Genomic DNA, 6,791 nt, shown 5'->3' with positions numbered 1-6,791 from the left:
ACGTCCATGCTTCTTGTTGTCTTGGTGTTTTTATCCTTCGAAAAGAATCGATGGTCAAGCCGCCAGGAAAGGCTTGTAAAAAAGGAGAAACAAAAGAAAAAAAAGGGAAATAGTAAAAGAATGAGTGTCTGGGCGGTCGAGCCGTATTGCGCATCACAAACCGATTATGCCTCCATCCGGGTCCATGGTATTTTTAGTGCATAATTATGTACGCGCGGTATGATGGCCGCCACTTGGTCAGGACAGGTACAGGGGCCAAATTTCTAGTCGAGCTCCTGACGAGCCGAGTTGTCCTTCTGTGGGATGGCTCAGACTCTCTTGACAGTGTCTGAGGGATCGGACGCCGAATTGAGGTTCTGCTTGACAACGCCACCCTGTACCTCTGCCGCTAAGGCAGCGGTGTGCTCCTTGGTGCGGAGGGAACGTTTCGTGTTTCCATTGACTGTTATGACGCCGCGCGGTCTGGGCATCTTGATCTTGAGATAAGCGTATTGTGGCACCGCATCGAATCGAGCAAATGCGGTTCGTTCGAGCAGTGTGTGGTAGCCGCTGCGAAAGGGGACGATCTCGAAGATTAACTCTTCACTTCGGAAGTTGTCTGGAGACCCGAAGACAACATCTAGGGTGATTGAGCCCGTGCAGCAGGCCTCTATGCCCGGTATGACTCCTTTAAAGGTAGTCTTTGTGGGCTTGATTCGCGATGGGTTAATTCCCATTTTGCGCATTGTATCGATAGAGCAAGTTGAGGCTGCTGCCACCGTCCATCAAGACTCGCGTCAGGTGGAACCCGTCAATTATTGGGTCCAGGACCAGTGCGACTGAGACGCCATGACGGATACTGGTCGGATGATCCCAGCGATCAAAAGTGATCGGGCATGACGACCATGGAATAAATTTTGGGGCCACTGGCTCTATCGCGTAGACGTCCATGAGCGTGCGCCTCCGCTCCCTCTTGGGGATGTGGGTAGCGTATATCATGTTCACCGTTTTGACCTGAGAAGGGAACTTCTTCTGTTCCCCAGTGTTCGGTGGCCGGGGCTCCTCGTCGTCGTCTTCGCTTTGCGATCCCTTATCCTTGTTTTCAGCATTTAACTTGCCGGCCTGTTTAAAAACCCAACAATCTCTATTGGTATGATTGGGTGGTTTGCCTGGGGTGCGATGAATCTGGCACGGACGATCAAGTATGCGGTCCAGGCTAGATGGTCCCGAATTGTTCTTTTTGAACGGCTTCTTCCGCCGACCAGGCTTAGAGCCACTGAATCCGGCATTGACCGACGTATCCTTGGTGTTGTCATTGTTATTTCGACGCTTGTACCTATTGCGTCGAGACTTGTCGTTCCTATTTTTAGCTTCAGGGGTGCCGGTGTTGCTTGCATTGTTTTTGCTATGGGCCAGCTAACTATATATCCTCGCCCGCGCAAAAGCGGGTCATGAGTGTCGTGAGGGCTGCCATGGACTTTGGCTTCTCTTGGCCGAGGTGGCGGGCGAGCCATTCATCGCGGATGCTGTGTTTAATGGCTGCTAGGGCTTCGGCATCAGGACAGTTAACTATCTGGTTCTTTTTACTTAGGAACCTGGTCCAGAATTTCCTGGCGGTCTCTCCGGGCTGTTGAACTATATGGCTTAAGTCATCGGCATCCGGAGGTCGAACGTATGTACCTTGGAAGTTATCAAGGAATGCTACTTCCAAGTCCTCCCAGCTGCCGATGGAGTTTTCAGGCAGGCTGTTCAACAAGTGTCGTGCTGGTCCTTTGAGGTTTAGGGGGAGGTATTTAATGGCATGAAGGTCATCGCTGCGGGCCATATGAATGTGGAGAATGAAGTCTTCGATCCATACCGCCGGGTCTGTGGTGCCATCATATGATTCCATATTTATGGGTTTGAACCCTTCTGGGAATTCATGTTCCATGACTTCGTCGGTGAAGCAATGAGGGTGTGCGGAGCCTCTATATCGGGCCGTATCACGACGTGGCTCTAATGGAGTCCATCTGCGGCTTTTGGCCCGCGCATGACTAGGTTTGTCATGTCTGAATAGATGGCCGTTGTCGCGTGTCAGGGCACGTCCTCGCGATCCGTAGATGAATCTGGTATGTCCTGCTTTATTGTTCAGGTCATGTCGAAGGTCATATGTATGACTGTGAGATGATTTACCTCTGCCTTAGAGATGAGGTGGGGTGGGCTGGTGTTCGGCTTGAGTTTCCGCTTTGTCCCGGCCATGTGGTGGTCGGTCAGCTGCATTGCGTGATGGTGGTGTGTGTTTCGGCGCCTGGTCGTCGAACTAAGGTAGTAATTTGCGATTTGGGTAGCTTTTGGTCGGGCGCTTGAGGCCGTATTCTTCGGCTGCTAGGACGTCGGTCCATTTATCATTGAGCAGATCTTGATCAGCTTGAAGCTACTGCTGCTTCTTTTTCAGGATCCTTGTAGTGGCTATTAGCTGACGCTTGAAGCGCTCCTTCTCCAGAGGTTCCTCGAGCACGATGAAATCCTTGGTGCCGAGGCTCGCCTCATCCTCGGAGAACGGAAGATAATTACTATCCTCCGAGTCCTCGTGTCTGGCCTGTTTACCAGTGCTAACCTACCCATCACCCCGTTCATCTAGTTTGGTAGCTGCGTGAACGGGGTCTTCGTAGTCTTCGGCACCTTCCGGAGTGTTATGTTCTCCTGTGCCAGTGTTGCTATCTTTACTGCGGCATGACTTAGAGCGGCGCCATTGACACCGGCGTTTCGATTGTATCTCAGGAGGTTTATCCTCAACCGGATCTTCTATGTCATCGCCGCTGTTCTCCTTTGGTGCATCCACCATGTATACATCGTACTAGGAAGTGGCCGTCCAGCATCCGGTGAATGGCGGGTCCTGGGCCTCTTCTTCCCCGGCATCGTCATCCATACTGTCGATGTCGTCAGGGCCGTAATCAAGCATGTCAGTTAAGTCTTCGACAGTGGCTATAAAGTGGGTGGCGGGTGGGGAGAGAAATTCCCTATCATCAGTTCAAGTTCGAACCGGATATAGTTCGGCTGTGAATCCCCCGCTAAGGATAGACTTTTTAATGAATTTAGCACATCGCCCAAGGGTGAGTGCCGGAAGTTGTCCGTGGTGCCGAATTCGGTGATCGACAACTGATCATGCTTGACATGCGCGGACGCGCATAGTTCGGAACTTATAACCGGAAACGAGTCTGTAGCTCCGGAGATACAGATGTTACTTGAAGTTAAGTCTGTGTGCGGCTCCAACGTCGTGGAGTCTGCGGCCTCCGTGGCGGGGTTGAGCTTCCTGTCCTCGGATGGCGCGACCTGCTCCGGATCTATGGCCACAGCAGTTTCAAGTGCGATTTCCTGGGTATAGCCCAATGACAGATCTACGTCATGTTCATCGTGGTGGCTGGGAGCGGTTGCCGTGGTCTCGAATCCGTTGAAGATCAAGTCTCGACGGATATCCGTGACGTAGTTTAGGCTTCTAAATCTGACCTGGTGGACAGGGGCGTAGCTTTCGAGCTGCTCCAGATGGCCAAGCGAGTTGGCCCGCAGTGCGAAGCCACCGAACATGAAGATCTGTCCAGGGAGGAAGACTTCCCCTACGACAGCATCGTTGTGGATGATTGAAGGAGCCATCAAACCTTTTATGGACGGCACCGTGGAACTCTCAATGAAAGCACCAATGTCGGTGTCAAAACCGGCGGATCTCGGGTAGGTGGTCCCAAACTGCCCGTCTAGGATCGATGGTAACAGGAGACGGGGGACACAATGTTTTACCCAGGTTCGGTCCCTCTCTATGGAGGTAATACCCTACATCATTTTGGCATGATCTTGATGGATATGAGTATTAGAAGATTTGATCTACCACGAGATCGTAATGGCTAAACCCTAAGAGTCTAACCCGGCTATGATTATTTGGGATTCGGCCTATCTACGGACCTAGCCCTCTGGTTTATATAGACACGGGAGGGATCTAGGGTTACACAAGGTTGGTTACAGAGAAAGGAATCTTCATAGTTGGTTGCTAAGCTTGCCTTCCACGCCAAGGAGAGTCCTATCTGGACACGGGTAGAGTCTTCGATCTTCGTATCCTTACGGCCCATCAGTCCGACCCATATCCAATAGATCGGACAGCCAAGGACCCCTTAGTCCAGGACTTCCTCACTAGGTAGGGGTGCGCCGAAGCTTTCCTCTTCGTCGATCCGCGCTTCACCACTACACCAAGTTCATGGCCGACCCTCACCGGGCCCGCACTGAGCGCCGGGCCGATCTCGCCACCTGTCGGTGTCAAAACCGGCGGATCTCGGGTAGGGGGTCCCGAACTGTGCGTCTAGGCCGGATAGTAACAGGAGACAAGGGACACGATGTCTTTTACCCAGGTTCGGGCCCTCTCGATGGAGGTAATACCCTACTCCTGCTTGATTAATATTAATGATATGGGTAGTACAAGAGTAGATCTACCACGAGATCAAGGAGGCTAAACCCTAGAAGCTAGCCTATGGTATGATTGTTGTGTATGGAGTTGATTGCCTACGGACTACAACCCTCCGGTTTATATAGACACCGGATAGGGTTAGGGTTACACAGAGTCGGTTACAATGGTAGGAGATCTTGAATATCCGCATCGCCAAGCTTGCCTTCCACGCCAAGGAAAGTCCCATCCGGACACTGGACAAAGTCTTCAATCTTGTATCTTCATAGTCTAGGAGTCCGGCTGAAGGTATAGTCCGGCTACCCGAACACCCCCTAATCCAGGACTCCCTCAGTAGCCCCTGAACCAGACTTCAATGACGACGAGTCCAGCGCGCAAATCGTCTTCGGCATTGCAAGGCGGGTTCCTCGTCCAAGTCCTTCATAGAAGATTGTAAACACCAAAAGTAGTGTCCGATTCTGCAAAATAAGCTTCCACATATTGCCATAGAGAGAATAATATTAACAAAAATCAAATCTGCTGACGTACTCCACAGTGCGTCATCACACTACGGCCAAGTTCTTTACTCGAATCGTTTTTACTCTTCCACCTCAGCATGTTTTGCGAGGCGGCTTCCTTGGCACGTCTTGTCAAAGCAGAGATCGTGTGCCCTTTTTACGGGATTCTCATCAATACGGACATGGGTAACCCTAACCGCGCCATTTACCACAGCGCTTGGGAGGCAAGCGAGTTTTATTAGGTAGGTGGGGACGCATAACCGCATCCGCCCATATAAGGGGATAAGGATCCACCCTTTTTACCTATGCCTTCTTCCTCCCCTGCCTATCCATCTCCTGCGCACCCGAGCTCCAGCGCCCGAGCCCGCACTTCCCAGCTCGACCTTCTCCAGCAATGTCCGGAGTGGGAGGCAAGTGGAAGGTCTCCTACGTCACGGAGGGTGATGTCAAAAAGCTTAGGAAGGTCGGATATTTGTCCAAAGACATCGCGCACCGGCTTCCCGAGAAGGGGCAGCTCCTCCCCACCCCAAGGCCCCACGAGAGGGTAGTATTCCTTCCCCACTTCCTCTGCGGACTGGGTTTTCCACTTCACCCATTCGTCCGGGGCTCATGTTCTACTACGGCCTGGATTTCCATGATCTGGCCCCGAACTTCATCCTCAACAACTCGGCGTTTATCGTCGTGTGCAAGGCTTTCCTCCGCATCCGCCCCCATTTCGGCCTCTGGCTCAAGACCTTCAACGTCAAGCCCAAGGTGGTGTGCGGCAGCCAGGCGGAGTGCGGAGGAGCCATGGCAGGCAAGATTGCCAACGTCCTGTGGTTCGAGGGCTCCTTTGTAGAGACCCTAAAGGGGTGGCAAGCTGGGTGGTTTTACATCACCGAGCCACGCGATCCGAAATGGATCGCAGCCCCCGAGTTCCGATCCGGACCCCCCACGCGGCTCATGTCCTGGAAAGAGACGGGCCTATCATGGGGTAACGAGGAAGAGGTGACTGGACTGAAGACATGCATCCAATCCCTGGTAAACAAGCCAATCAGGCTTGTAAATGTAGTCCAGGTCATGCTCGTTCGCTGAATCCTCCCGTGTCAACAACGGGACTTTACTCTGTGGGAGTTCGACCCGGAACAGCACCGAACCCTTAACAGGCTATTTGACACGACGTATGAAGACGTCTGGAAGGCGCTAATCAAAGGTGCCAGGGCTCCCGCATCCGCTTCCTTGGACCGCGGATATAGCTCGTAGCGTCACGCTAGCGAGGTAAGCTATCTTCACCTTTTACAGGATGTTCAGCTTTTTTCATAGTTTAACTCTATGCGGGATCTAAACTCCCTTACCTTTGACAAGCTTGGCGGGCGATATCCGGACCGATTAACTGTCCGGCTCCTCTGCCCGAAGACCCAGCCCCAGCTCTACTAGTGAAGCTGCTGGCTCCGGCGCCTTATGTGGTGCCGGAAAAGAAGGCCAAGAAGAAGAAGACCACGGGGACTCGAAAGAGTGCTCGTAACGTGGTGGGGTCGGACTCGTCATCCGACGAGTCCGAGACGCACTCCTCCCGTGGAGACGAGGAGGAGGAAGAAGAAACCTCTCCCCCTCCAGCGGGGGGAGGAAAGAAGAGGAAGGCCGCCCAGTAGGGGGGGCCGAAGGGTCCAAGAAGAGGAAAACCCCTCCGTCGGACTACGCCCCCGATGCCGACGAGGATGAAGAGGAGTGGCCGGACAGGGCCAGGCACCTGGCGAAATCGTAAGTATTCGGATACTAGAGTAACTCATGATATTCCTTTTGTTGCACAGCTTTCCCTAATGTCGAATATAATCATGCAGTCACCCCGGGCCGAACTCAACGAGTCGTCGAGCAGCTCCCTGGATTCATCGGACGTGAACTCACTTCCG

This window comes from Triticum dicoccoides, chromosome 1A (genome assembly GCF_002162155.2).
Source record: "Triticum dicoccoides isolate Atlit2015 ecotype Zavitan chromosome 1A, WEW_v2.0, whole genome shotgun sequence".
NCBI lineage: Eukaryota > Viridiplantae > Streptophyta > Magnoliopsida > Poales > Poaceae > Triticum > Triticum dicoccoides.
Note: the sequence above shows the minus strand (reverse complement) of the source record.